The 14,351-nt window shown below is 38.3% G+C and overlaps 1 protein-coding gene and 1 pseudogene across 1 annotated transcript in view; one reads left to right on the top strand and one right to left on the bottom strand.

Annotated features, from left to right (window-relative positions):
* The window catches only part of DPH6 (diphthamine biosynthesis 6), a 218,798-nt gene that overhangs the window by 180,242 nt on the left and 24,205 nt on the right, over positions 1-14,351 (bottom strand). The gene's annotated exons all lie outside the window — the stretch shown is intronic.
* LOC148049710 (uncharacterized) lies at positions 7,993-9,392 on the top strand (annotated as a pseudogene).

The following is a 14,351-nucleotide window of genomic DNA, read 5'->3' as shown; positions in this document are numbered from 1 at the left end:
ACGTGCATTAGGAAAAGCTTATAATTATGCTTGCAAACATGCATGCTCCTTTAAGACCAACAAAATCAGATAATATGAGATAAACAGACAAATTATATGAAATAATAATATGCATAATATGAAAGAATATGAATTCATATTTGATACAAGTTTTCAATTTGGCAAGTATCATTGTACCAAATAATAAATAAAACCAACCCTGATTCAGATATTTACTTTTACCATTTCACAATCAACCTAAGTAGGAATGACTGCTATTTAATCATGCTACCATCCTCCATCATTTTTCTCATCCAGTAACATTACTACAGCCCTGGAAGATGTTACAGAATGTCTGCCACTCTGTAGGAGAAAGGATGCTTTTTACAACTCCAATCAAATGCTATTCTGTAATTGAGGAAGCAGGGAATTGGGTAAAAACAGTAAGTGACAGTCCAAGGCAAAAAGCTTAACTGCAATGTTCCAAAGTCAGCCTACGTCCCCATGGCCTTCTCAATGCCTCAGGTCTTTAAAATGTGCAAGTAGGTCATTGCTGGGTTCAAAAATGGCATTAAACCAAATTGTAATTTGCTTGAATTTGGCATGGCATTAACTGGAAACCCAACAAATTATGCATCAAAGGACCCTTAGCTGATTTTGCTGCTGTGAAATAAATGGTTAGCCTTAGAGCTATAAAACAGCTTCCCTCTATACATCACTATCCAGAAGGCTAACAGGGAGGGTAACCACCTAAGATCTATGATCCTCAAATCTAGTGGTCGCTGCGATAGGAAGGCTATTATAAAAAGTGCGTCTGATACGGGGTGAAATCCTACTGGTTCGGACCGGTTCAGGAGAACTGGTAGTGGCCATTGGGCCTGGGTCGCTGAACCAGTAGGGACCGCTGGCTGGCCATGCCCCCAAACTGGTCTCCTGATCGCCGCTCACTTGCCACGCGAAACCCAGTCTCTGCTTTCCACTGTCCCAGCCTGCTTCCCCTACTCCCTTCCCTAAGGCCTGCAGCCCTGCCATGTTTGCCTGCCTTCAATGCAGCCTTCCCAGTGTCCCTATGGCCAGCTTGAAAAGGCAGGCAAGCATCTTGGGGCTGGCTGGCCACGGAGAAGGGAGCTAGCAGCGCGTGCTTCTTTTCTCTCAAGGGAAATCCTGAATGGGGAATCCTTTCCATCAATCCCTGCAAACACTCCCTCGACAAGCTGCAGAAGACCCCACGGCTGGGGGGTTCACCTTTGGAGCCAGAGTGATTTCCTGCACCAACTCCTGATGGCTCGGTGCCCTCCTGCTTCCTTCCTCTTCCCCTCTTCTGTTCTCCACCCCAAAAGCAAACAACGAGAATCAGGAAGGCCAAGAGATCCTCAATGCGGGGAGAAGAGAAGGGGGTAAGTGGTGGGGTGCCATCTCCTCAAACTGGTGGGAGGTAGGCTGAATCCTCTAAGCTCTGAAGGTAATGTTCCTTGGCTCTTAGCAGCTCCCTTGCAAGTCGGCTGCCCCCATCTTCCTCGCTCACATGAAGATGGGGAGAGGGCGGTGGGGATAGAGAGGGTCGCACACTGCTTTCAAAAGAAACACACAGCCTGACACTTGCTGCCGCAGTTGTGGCGAGAGCAGCTCCAAAGCTTCTAGGTGCCGGAGGAGCAACACTGACTGTGGAGAGGAGGGGAGAGCTGTGGGAAGAGCCGGGGAAACAGCAGCTCCTTCTTGTTCTTCTGTGCTTCAGGTTGGGAAAGTTTCTGAGCGCTGAGCGGCAGCTGGAGGAGGAAGCTTGGGGTAAATGATAAGGGGCAGCTGAGTGCTTTGTCTCTATCTCTCCCCCCCTGTCATCTCCCGGATAAGGTAGCCGAGGTGGAAATGTGGGCAACCTTTGGCGCTAGGCGGTATTAGGTCTGGCTTGGTGAGGGGGGTCAGGCTGGTCGTGTTCTATCATTGGAACTTTTTTTAAAGCATTTTTTACTAGTTAAAATGCTTTTAAAAAGTTGGCCATGCCCACCCAGTCACATGACCCCCCCAACCAAGCCACACCTACCAAGCCACACCCACATAACTTGTGGTAAAAAAAATTAGATTTCACCACTGGTCTGATATCTATTTGTCATACAACTAATCTTTATTTTTTTTTGAAGGACTTTCCTAGCAGCAAAGTCTTTCAAAAGAGCCTGAAATGATAATGATACAAAGATCCTGGGCTAACAGCCAGGCAGAAGCATCAAACTTTTGTTTTGCATTTGTTTTTTATTCCCCAAATATTTGTTTGGAACAAATGAAAGTCAAAATTGCACACAAAACACCATCACCTATTTGTCATTTCAGTAAATTAATGAAGCAATAGTGGAAATCATGGTATTTCTTTTTTGTTAAACCACTGTAAGTCAGATACTAAGGATATATCCCAATAACTATTTGCCATCAATCACCTGATGGGTAGAATTTGACATATCAAAAATCTTCTCTACTGATAGCAAAGATTCTGAAATTTCCTTCTGTAATTTCCATAGCATTCCTCAATCTGAAACAACTTTTCAGATGAACCAGAAGGAGGATTTACAAAAATATATTTTCCCCATGGTGTTTTGAATCCTGATGTTAGTGAGAACTTAAATTAGATAAATAAACCTACAAATGTGATTACACAGTAGATTTTATAGAGGGCATACACAAGTTCTGTCAGTGCTTAAGTAACTGAGCCACAGCTATAGGAGTCAATGATAAATACAATATAAAGGGCAAAAAATAGTCATAAAATCATTCCCGGAGCATGAAAGTACATCAATAATTCTACCCCAGACTAAACAAAAGCAGAAGTTTTCAGTCTGTAGACTTTTCTACTGTTTTTTTAAAAGCTTCAGACAGGAAATGGGCCTTTTAAATATATAGAGTTCATTAAGGGGGCCCATTAAATGTACCACACTAGTAAAAGTTTTTGCATTCAGAGTGCAGTTATGAACCAGAGTTTTAATGGTCATGTAGAGAACATGGTTGTCTATAAAGAACAACCTGATCCTTTAAAGAAAATAACATCACATCATCAAATTATTAAAAACCTTACTTTATCAAATCTTCAGAAGCACATCAATAGTACAAAAATACCCATAGGAACTGGAACATTTCCATATTTCAAAATTAAGTAGAGACCACTGGAATAACAAAGTATGTACACTTTTATGAATTTAAGGTTTTTCCTGTTCCCCACATGAAAGCTACAATCATTCGTCCATGGGAGTAAGCAATCTGGTGATATTTAAAAAAATGCTTGGTTGTATATGGGACTTCTTGGATGCCAAGTTCTATATTCCATAATACAAGAATATTACAAAACATGTATTTCAGTTTTCATGTCATTAAGGATTATAAAGCAATTACTTTCAGCTGAAAGGAACCAATTACTAATGAGTCACTCAAATGATCATTAACAAAGGATTTTGCAAATTGCAATTTTAATAGTATTTGAGTAAAAATCTCTGAAGAGAAAATGAAATAAAGAAATGAAATTAACTGTGATAAATCAAAAGAAATTACAGTTTAACAATGACTTGTCATTTATTTACCATAACAAAATAAACGCATAGGGAGATTTTACAAAAATACAAAGGATTTTTTTTAGTAAAAGTGAGCTATTGGCCACAACTGTGAAACAGCTTATTCACAAATAGTGAAATAGACTTTAATATATTCTATTGGGGGGAAAAGTGACTAGAGCTGCTTAGAATTCAAAATTTGGATTCAAGGCAGGTTTCAAACAAATATAAGTAATTTTGTAGTTAATAAAATGCTTATATCTATATTTTTTCATCTTTTTCAATATATCATAGATCTAAAACATTTCCTAGGTTAATGTTATTAATACAACAGTTGCAATAATAATAATAATAATAACAACAACTGAATATAAGAAAGAAGTAATTGAGAAGCGAGCTGAAACAAAGCTATGCATAGCCAATTCTTGAAAAGTATTGAAGGCAAAGCTGACCAAAAGCTAACTTGGAACTGGTTAAGATCAGGAGCACTGAAAAAGAAACAGAAGGCTTTATTTTTGCAGCTCAACAACAAGCCTTAGCCACAAACTGCATGAAGGCAAAAATTCAACATGTTACCACCAACAGCAAATGTCGCCTCTGTAATGAGAAAGACGAGACAGTCGACCACTTGATCAGCGCGTGCAGCAAAATTTCACAAACTGACTACCTACAACGCCATGACCGCCTTGCTATTTCCGCATTCACTGGAAATTGTGCCCAAAGTTTGGATTTGAGTACAGCAAAAAACACTGGGACCATCAGGTTGAGAAGGTTTTAGAGAATGAGAAAGGCAAGATCTTGTGGGACTTCAGACTGACAGGCACTTGGCCCACAACACACCTGACATAACAATAGTTGAAAAGAAAAAAAGTATGGTTCATTGACATTGCAATACCTGGAGATGCACGAATTGAAGATAAACAGCAAGAAAAAATCACAAAGTACCGGGACTTGCAAATTGAAGTTGAGCGACTGTGGAAAAAGAAATCATGTGTTGTCCCGATTGTAACTGGGGCCCTTGGAGCAATACCTAAAGAGCTACCTCCCTATTTGGAAATTCTAAATTTATCAGACTTGAACATTCTAATTCTACAAAAAACCACCCTACTTGGAACAGCTTATATCCTCCAATGTTACGTTAACAGTTCCTAGGTCCTTGGTTAGGACTCGAGCTGTTGAGCTACCAACCAGCCCCAAAGGCTGTGAATCTCATCAAAGATTAACAACATAATAATAATAAATACATAGCATACTTGATGAATAATATAAATGTAGAATTAGGGTTTGATTCAAAGCAGAATTAAAATTCTGGATCTTTCTTTCCTACATTCATTCATTCTCATTCAATTGGGGGGTGATATGAAATCCCTGTGCAAGAGCCACATGCAAAACAAGGTGTCCATTAAGTCATAGGAAAGGTGGGAAAAAGAAGCATCAGATTTAAATTAGATAGTTATCTACTCACAGGTACAATTGGAACTGGAATTTTGGTTGCTTTACAAGGCAATTGTTACACATGACCAGATCTGATTTTAAAATAATTTATACCATGTTTAAGCAAATCACACAATTGTTAAGTGAATCCAGCTTCCCCAATTGATGTCGGAAACCAGTTGGAAATGTTGCAAAACACGATCACACTGCAACCAATTGTAAATGTAAGCTATTTGCCATGCACTCAAATTGCAACCTTGTGACTGCAATGTGATGGTCACAAGTGGAAAAACTAATATTAATTCACTTTTTTTCGGGACTATCATGAGATGAACCATCATATATTGAGGGTTAAGAAGGAACTTTATTCTCCTTTTGAGCAAGGGCCATGCTACTGCTTTTAGCTGTTACAAGTAGGATATAAGCCTAACAGGTGAATTTAGAATTTATAAGGAGCCATGCAGGTCACCAAGTTCAGTCCTCCTATTCAATGCAGAAATTTAACTGAAAGTATTCCAGACAGATGGCTATCTAGCTTCCACTAGGTATAACCTACTCACATAACACACATGGCTTCATCATATAACTAAATAATAAATGCAGTTTTTTTCTATTCCACAAATCTTTAAAATACCAAGAAAAGGATATTGCAAAAGATAGGAGATAATATTGAAGGGAATCTTAATTTCAAGCTTGATGACCGCATCTTCCAAAGAATAATGCAGACTAAATTTAATGAAGCATCACGCAGAGAATTCAATCAGAATACTGTGTGTCAGGTTTCTTTGTTGTGTGATACCGACAGTAACACATCAAAACGGCAGATAGGCACTCCATGAGCTGACATGAAGAACAGTTAGTTGCAGGATTGATTCACTGCATAATGATCATTGGGAGCAATGACATTATTACCTTAGAAAGGAAACACTATTCTTAATGTTCATTTTTGTCTGTGCATTAGTTTTTATTGAGAAGAACTTAAGACCAGGCCATGAAATTATTTTGGTGATTCAGATTTTACCCAAAATGACATTAGTAGTAACAATCATACTAGAGGCAAACATCGTTTTTTAAAGTTTCAGTTGCATTTTAGATAAGGCCCAGACCCCCCCCCCCCAAAAAAAAACATTTTCAAATGGTAGAAATAAGTACTCAATACCTAGGAAATGGAAAGTTAAAAATGCATTTTGTAACCTCCTAATAAAAGACAAAAAGCAAAATCACAAACATTCACTATTATTTATTAATCCATCCACATGTCCTCTAGTAATCAGCTCCAGCAATTCCTTCAGCTTCTTCTGGTTCCCATGATCTCTTCACCTGGCTGCTTACTCCCTATAAATACTTGGAAGTTGCTGTCGAAGCCATTGGAAGCAGGGTGACTCAGTGTGACAATCGAATTTGTGCATGAATAGTTTCTTTTATTGACAATTTCAAAAGCCTTCCTAGGTTAGGTGTCTTAAAATTTACTGAACAGGGACCAAATGTCCGTTGGCTTATATTATATAGTATATCATCAATAACATACCATGCTGTACTGCCATAAAATAACGTAATTGAACCTATGTCACCATTTCTATTACACCACAGTACTTTATGAAATTCTATATTTAGTTTACCGGGACTTTTTTACCCACTGCATTGCTCACATTCTTTCTTCCTCTTTCCTCCCTCATAATTCCAAAAATATCTTGTAAAATATGAGTTAAGATGACGACGATGAGTAATTATTTTAAGCCAAACACTATTGTTATCTCATGTCTATGATGTGCGTGTTGAATACATGTTCACTTTCAGTGCTATGCTTCTATACTTTCCATCATATTTTTTAAAGAAAAACATTCAGCTCTACAAAAATGCATTCTTTATAGTTAATTTTTGATTTTAAGTGCCTACATAGTGACTTTTATAACATTGTATATTTTGGAAGGCATACACACACAAGCTGTATTAGCATTTAAATTAATTTGCTAATAATTCAGAGAATAGATCAGAAATATTATAAACAACTACACCCAAATGAACTGCAATGGGGTGATGCAATGCAGACTGAAACAAAAATTTTTATTTTTTAAAAATTACAATAAAAAAATGACCACCCTTCTTGTTTTTAATTGCATAAGAACTGTTCACCTTATGCAGTCTGAAGTATTGGAGGCCATACATATGCAAATGAGTACCGAAAAGCACATTTCCATTAAATTTCCACATAGGCTTCCTGATCAAGTACCAAAATCCAGATTGAGTAGCTGCTTCTGCAAATGTTGTCTTGCAGAATCCTAGAACTGTGCCTCTATTTTTAAAAAAAACCTGACAATTTTCTCTACTCTTTCCTACTTATTACAAATCCACAACAGGGGAGGGGAAGAGAATGTATTAATGGCTCTCAATTAATTTGCTAAATTTATATATACATCAGCATTAGCTACAAGGGTGTCTTTTTAATGGCTCATCATACATTATCAGAAATTACTTTATCTATCCATCCATCCATCCATCCATCCATCCATCCATCCATCCATCTATCTATCTATCTCAGGGCCCACCATGTCTAGCTGAGTTTATTACATTAAGCCATAATGAGTATGATTCTTACCTAGTCTAATGGATAAACTTAGCCACTATGGTTAATAAGCTATGTTTTATGACAATGTGATGTGAATCCCAGGCAACTGTGGCTAACAGAATTATTAACAAAATGCCACTTTAGTCCAATGGGTTGAATCCTACCTATAAAGTCATAGGCAGTGGTTACAATACTACAATACAATACAATAGCAGAGTTGGAAGGGACCTTGGAGGTCTTCTAGTCCATCCCCCTGCCTAGGCAGGAAACCCTATACCGTTTCAGACAAATGGCTATCCAACATCTTATTAGGTACTACTGCAGTTAAGCAAAGGTTTCCAAAATGGAAGGGGAAGGAGTCCCTGTGGATTTTACTCCGCTAGTCATTGGTGACTACAGTGGGCAGTGCTCATCTCTGTTTCAAGGCCATTGAGCCTGTGGTGTCCAAAAACATTTCTGCAATTATGCGGCAACCATGACGTCATGGAGCACTGTTTCCTCCAAAATGGAAGACAAGGTGAAGAAATAGCATATGTCCTCATGCCACTGTATTCCATACTTCCATGGGGCAGTCTCAGACATGGTTTGGCAAATACAGAATTAAAAAAACAAGGCAAACTGGGTTGTGCATCTCCTAACTTGGCTTTTTGCCATTTCATTTGTCACTTCAAATACTGGAAGAAGATTTAGTGCATACCACAAAGAAGTTAATTTCATTAATGTATTATTGTAAGGTTAGATGGCAGTCTGGCATTATGGTTGAACTTTACTAGGTACTATGTAAGCACATTTTCACACAGGCACACACATGGACTATAACCCCTAGAACTTGTAATACTTCAGTTATTCATACTTATTGATGTGAACCAAGGGCATTTTAGATTAGAATAGAATAGCAGAATTGGAGGTCTTCTAGTCAAATCTCCTGCTTAGGCAGGAAACTCTACACCACTTCAGACAAATGGTTATCTAATCTCTTAAAAATTTCCAGTGTTGGAGCATTTAGAACTTCTGGAGGCAAGTTATTCCATTGATTAATTGTTCTAACTGTCAGGAAATTTCTCCTTAGTTCCAAGTTGCTTCTCTCCTTGATTAGTTTCCACCCATTGCTTTTTGTTCTACCTCAGGTGCTTTGGAGAATAGTTTGACTCTCTCTTCTTTGTGGCAACCCCTGAGAAATCGGAACACTGCTATCATGTCACCCTCAGTTCTTTTCATAAGATTTGACATACCCATTTCCAGCAACCATTCTTTATATGTTTTATCCTTCAATCCCCTAATCATCTTTGTTGCTCTTCTCTACACACTTTCTAGAGTCTCAACATCTTTTTTACATTGTGATGACCAAAAGTGGGTGCAGTATTCCAAGTGTGGCCTTACCAAGGCATTATAAAGTGGTATTAACACTTCATGTGATCTTGATTCTTTCGCTCTGTTTATGCAGCTTAGAACTGTGTTGGCTTTTTTGGCAGCTGCAGCACACTGCTGGCTCATATTTAAGTGATTGTCCATTAGGACTCCAAGATCCCTCTCACAGTCACACACTATTGAGCAAGGTACCACATATACTGTACCTGTGCATTTTAATTTTCTGGCCTAAATATAGAACCTTACTTTTTTCACCACTGAATTTCATTTTGTTAGATAGCGCCCAATGTTCAAGTCTGTTAAGATCCTTCTGTATCTTAAGCCTATCTTCTGGAATGTTGGCTATTCCTGCTAGCTTGGTGTTGTCTGCAAATCTGATGATTTCCCCATCTATCCCCTCGTTCAAATCACTGATGAATATGTTAAAGAGTATTGGGACTAAAACAGAGCCCTTGGGTACCCCAGTGCATACCTCCCTCCATGTAGATGTACTTCCATTGAGGACAACATGTTGAGTGCATTTGCTCTCGAATCCATCTGGACACATTTTTCTATTTTATCTAGTAGCAGGTTATGCTCCATTTTATCAAATGCCTTATTGAAGTCCAAGTAAACTATATTGACAGCATTCTTCTCGTCCACTAATTTTGTCACTTTGTTAAAGAATGCAATAAGATTAGTCTGGCATGATCTGTTTTTGACAAACCCATATTGACTTTTGGTTGCATTACTGAAATAAATGAACTTTTGCACGATATTCTAATTTTTTGAGTTTCACCTGTATTTTTTCCCTTTTTGAAGATGGAACTACAGCAGGTCTTTTCCAGTTACCTGGTGCTCCAGGATCTTTGAAAGATATAGTTCAGTGGTTCTAAGAGCACATCTGCCAGTTCCTTCAGAACCTTGTTATCCATCTGGTCCTGGTGATTTGAACTCGTCTAGGGTAGACAGGTGCTCACTTACCATTTTGTTCCCTATTTTAACTTGTGTTCCTAATCTGTTTTTTGAGGTTGGACTTTTTCCCTTCGTGTAAAGACAGATGCAAAAAACGAATTAAGTAGTTCTGCTTTCTCCCTGTTACTTGTCACCTTCTTCCTACTTTCTCCCAGCAATTGTTTCCTTGACATTTTTTCTTGTTTTTAACATATCGGAAGCTCTTTTTTTGGTTATTTTTTATCTTTGCTGCAAGCCTTTGTTCGGTGTGAGCTTTATCTTTCCTCACTTCATCTTTGCAAGCTCAGGCTATTTGCTGATATTCTGCCTTAGTTATGTGCCCCTCTTTCCATTTTTTATACTTGTCCTTTTTGTCATTCAATTTTTCAGAGAGTTCTTTATGTAGCCATGCTGGTTTCTTTTGAGAGCAGTTATTTTTCTTCTTCATTGGTATAGTGCCAGACTGGGCTTTTATAATCTCACTTTTCAAAATTTCTCAAGCTTCTTGAGTTGTTTTTCCCTTGAGGATTCTCATCCATGGAATTCTTTACAAGCTCTAAGTTTTTTGAAGTACAAGATTCTAGTTTGACTTTGTTCTATTGATTGTGCTTGCATTACGTTGAATTCCAATATTGCATGATACTCCTCCCCAAGATTCCTGTAGCTTCAACACTTTCTATCATTTCATCTCTGTTAGTGAGAATTAAATCCCCCTGTTCCCTTCTCTACATTTTAGGAAACAAAATTGTCTGCTACATTTAATCTTCCACTTGGTGCAAAATTTGTCTCCCAGTTGATGTCAGGGTAATTAAAATCCCCATTAGTATTGTTGTGTGCTTCCTACATACCTTAGTTAACTGACTAGCAAAAAAGTCATCTATTTCCTCTGTTTGATTGGGTGGCCTATAGCCGTGATGGGGAACCAATGGCACGTGCACTGGGGGTGGAATGCAGTGCCCTCTCTGTGGGCATGCAAGCCATCACTCTAGGTTCACCACGCATGAGCGCGTGTCTCCCATCAGCCAGCTGGTCTCCAGGTCTCTGCCACACAGGCATGCATGGGGGTGGAGGGACGTGCAGGGGGGGCATCCATGCATGTGTGGGTGTGGGGCACATACAGGGATGTGTGCATATGTGCAAAGGTCAGGGTGCATGTGTGGGACCTTGCACACATGCACAGGGTTTGTGTTTGTGCACACATGCAAAATTGCATTTTGCAGGGTTTGCACGCTTTGGGCACTTGGTCCGGAAAAGGTTAGCCATCACTGGCCTATAGTACACTTATGGCAATGTCATTTTTTCCTCCTTTTACATTGACCCAAATGCATTCCAGGCAGTTTTCATCATTGTTATGCTCTATTTCTGTAAAGCTGTACTAAATCATTTAAAAGCAACACAACAGACACAGTAATATAGTGATTACTTTCAGAAGTGTAATTGCTTTTCCTTTTCAAAAAGCTAATCTCAATATTAATACTCTGCCTTGCTTTGGCATCAAAAGAACAAGATTCAATAATGACAAGTATTTGACTGAAAATTCTGTTTGAGATATTTACATAACTTTTTTGCCTCCAATCAAATTATTAAAAACAGAAGCATGGCTGTGACCAGTGTATTCTTCTAGCTCTCTGAAGTTGGCAATCCCCAGAGCTCATTGTAACAGCATTGCCAAAAAGACATTAAGAGTTGTTAACCTAATTTTGTGAAGCTTCTTCTCCGGTAACATTTTATTGCTAACTAGGGCATACAAAATCTTTGCCAGACCAATTCTTGAATACAGCTCATCCGCATAGAACCCACACTGTATATCAGACATTAACACAATTGAGTGAGTTCAGAGGTATTTCATGAGAAGAGTACTCCACTCCTCTACTCACAATAGAATCCATTATGCCACCAGGCTAGAAATTTTGGGCTTGGACAATGTGGAACTGCACCGCCTGCGGTCCAAACTAAGCATAGTACACAAAATTGTCTGTAACAACGTCTTGCCTGTCAACTACTTCTTCAGCTTCAACCACAATAATACACAGGCAAACAATCGATAAAAACTCAAGGTAAACCACTTCAAACTCGACTGCAGAAAATACGACTTCAGCAACAGAGTGGAGAAGGCCTGGAATGCTGTACCCGATTCCGTTGCTATAGACTCAAACCCTCACAGGTTCAATCTCAAACTTTTACCGTGGACCTCACTCCATTCTTACGATGTCTGTAAAGGGGGCTTACATAAGCGCACCAGCGTGTCTATTGTCCCTGTCTTACTGTCTCAATTTATCTGTATTTACTTCCTTTGTTCATGTTTATATTCATAACTATACTTGTTATTGTATACATGTTTGACAAACAAACAAACAAATAAATAACAAATACATTAAAAATAAATAAATCCCTGGTTTGTATTATCTTTTCTCTCTCATCTGTCTAATCAGCAGCAGTGATTTTACAGCCTCATGTATGAAAGCATGCATTCAGACTGACACTCTACAAACAAGCAAAATATGTGTCTTGCCATGTTTTCATTTTTTTTAGGGGAAATAACTGGGTGAGTAATGATTTAAAGTAGGTAGCTCCAGGTCCCACATTTGGAAAGAGTTGGGATTTTGTTTTTCTTATTTTTTTTCTTTTACTTTTAAAATTATATCAACTGTAGTTTAAGGCTACAATGCAGATTTTTTTTCCTACCCCCTCCCCCAAAAAAAACACAAACGGAGGGAAAGATTTATTATTTATTATTAGTTATTTTTATGGAGCTTCGGAGATGCAAAATTCAAGGGTCATATGGATGTTCAAGCTACCCATCTCAATGTAAAATCTTACAGCATGATACATTATTTTAAAAAAAACACATGAACTCCTTGCCACATTTTTTCACAGTGCAGTTAATTCACTGGAAATGCACTTGGCTCCGAATTAGGAAACATCTCCCCCCATGTTTTCCCCTCAAGAGTAGTTAATCAACTGTAAATACATTTGGACAAAACCCAGTTTTCCTAGGGTTTGCATTGCAGATTTAAACAAATGCCTTATGCAAATCACTTAATATACTATCTTTTTTCTCAGTGTTAATTGTACCACACCCACCTTTTAGCGCAACACGTATATGTATAAAAGAAGATGAGTCTCATGGCAAATGTTGCTCTGAAAGCATTTATTGATTCTTTCCCTGAAACATAATTCACCATTCTGTAAAGCAGTACTTTGGGGAATGATGATGCAGGCAATGAATAAGTCACCCTGGCAATTGGGTAATAAATAACAACTGGCCCATTTTCTCTACAATTCCTCTCTCACTCCCCACCAGTGTAACATGAAGAACTGACAAACCAGATAGTCTCAGAATCAGAATATATTTAATAGAGAGTAAAATTAGAAGCAAGTTGAAATAAGGTTGACAGCAACTAAGAAAGGGGTGTGGGTGGATATTTAATATTTCATTAAGACAAACTAGAACTTGTGATCTGCATCACTGATAGTTTGGGGATTTGTGTGTTAAGAAGATAATACAAATGCTTAAGAATATTTTTTCTTACCTAGGATAATCCATCTTTTGTTTCCAATTCATTTATTCCTACTGTTTAACAATAGTTAATTCCCATTTTCTATAGAATATAAAATTAAGGAAGTTGCTGGGATAGGAAATCTGAACAGTTATCAAAGAAGAATGTATGTCTATAAGTTGAACAGATTTTTAAGTTACACCAAAACACTGCATAGGTTCAAGCTATATAGTATTAACTAACTACATAGCATTTTGTGTCTATATGCAATTTTTCTGCATTAAAGAGAAACTTCAAGAAGTGTGAGGACAGAGTTAATTACATATCCCTGATCACAAGAATGCAAACCAAAGGGTCATCACCCTACATCTTGGAAAACATCACAAGAAGAGGAAATCCAAACAAATAGATCAGAATAATCTGTTTAAGATTAAATAAAATATTAAAGCATCATACTTCAATAAGTGGGGTACAGTGCCAGATTCAAGCACTTGTTTAGTCTCAAATTAACTTCCATTATTTGTGATACAATGAATGTGCATAGAGAATATGGATATGCTAAGCATTAAAAAAAAGAACATGGTAATATGTGAAAGCAGCTCAGGCAATTCACTGAAGAACAAGGAGAAGGAAGCACAGTGTAATCAAACTTGCAAGATTCTGTTCTACAGCCAGTCTCCAGATATAGTCTTCCTGTGGAATTGATTTCTTCTCTGGTCTAGGTCTGCCTAATGTGACACTATGCAAGAAGATTTAGGAGTCTCCGTGACTAAATCAAATCTGGGATGTCAGGTTCAAATATTCAATCTGCATCAGTAACACTTATAGTCTGCCTATAGCAGGGGTGTCAAACTCAAGTCTCGTAGCCACATCCGGCCCATGATGTGGTCGGATCTGGCCCAAGGGTCGTCCTGGAAAATGTAAGGGGCTGTCCTGCATTGCTTTGGCCCGGTCTACCCAATGCGAAGCGGAACATCGGGCCAGCATGGTTCACTCTGGTCTACCCAGTGCAAAGAGGAAATATGCCAGCAGTTTGGAGAG

The sequence above is a fragment of the Thamnophis sirtalis genome, unplaced genomic scaffold (genome assembly GCF_051295495.1).
Source record: "Thamnophis sirtalis isolate CommonGarterSnake01/CBP01778 unplaced genomic scaffold, rThaSir2_p1.2 scaffold_1, whole genome shotgun sequence".
NCBI classification, from domain to species: Eukaryota; Metazoa; Chordata; class Lepidosauria; order Squamata; family Natricidae; genus Thamnophis; species Thamnophis sirtalis.
This window is presented reverse-complemented; position numbering and strand designations above follow the sequence as displayed.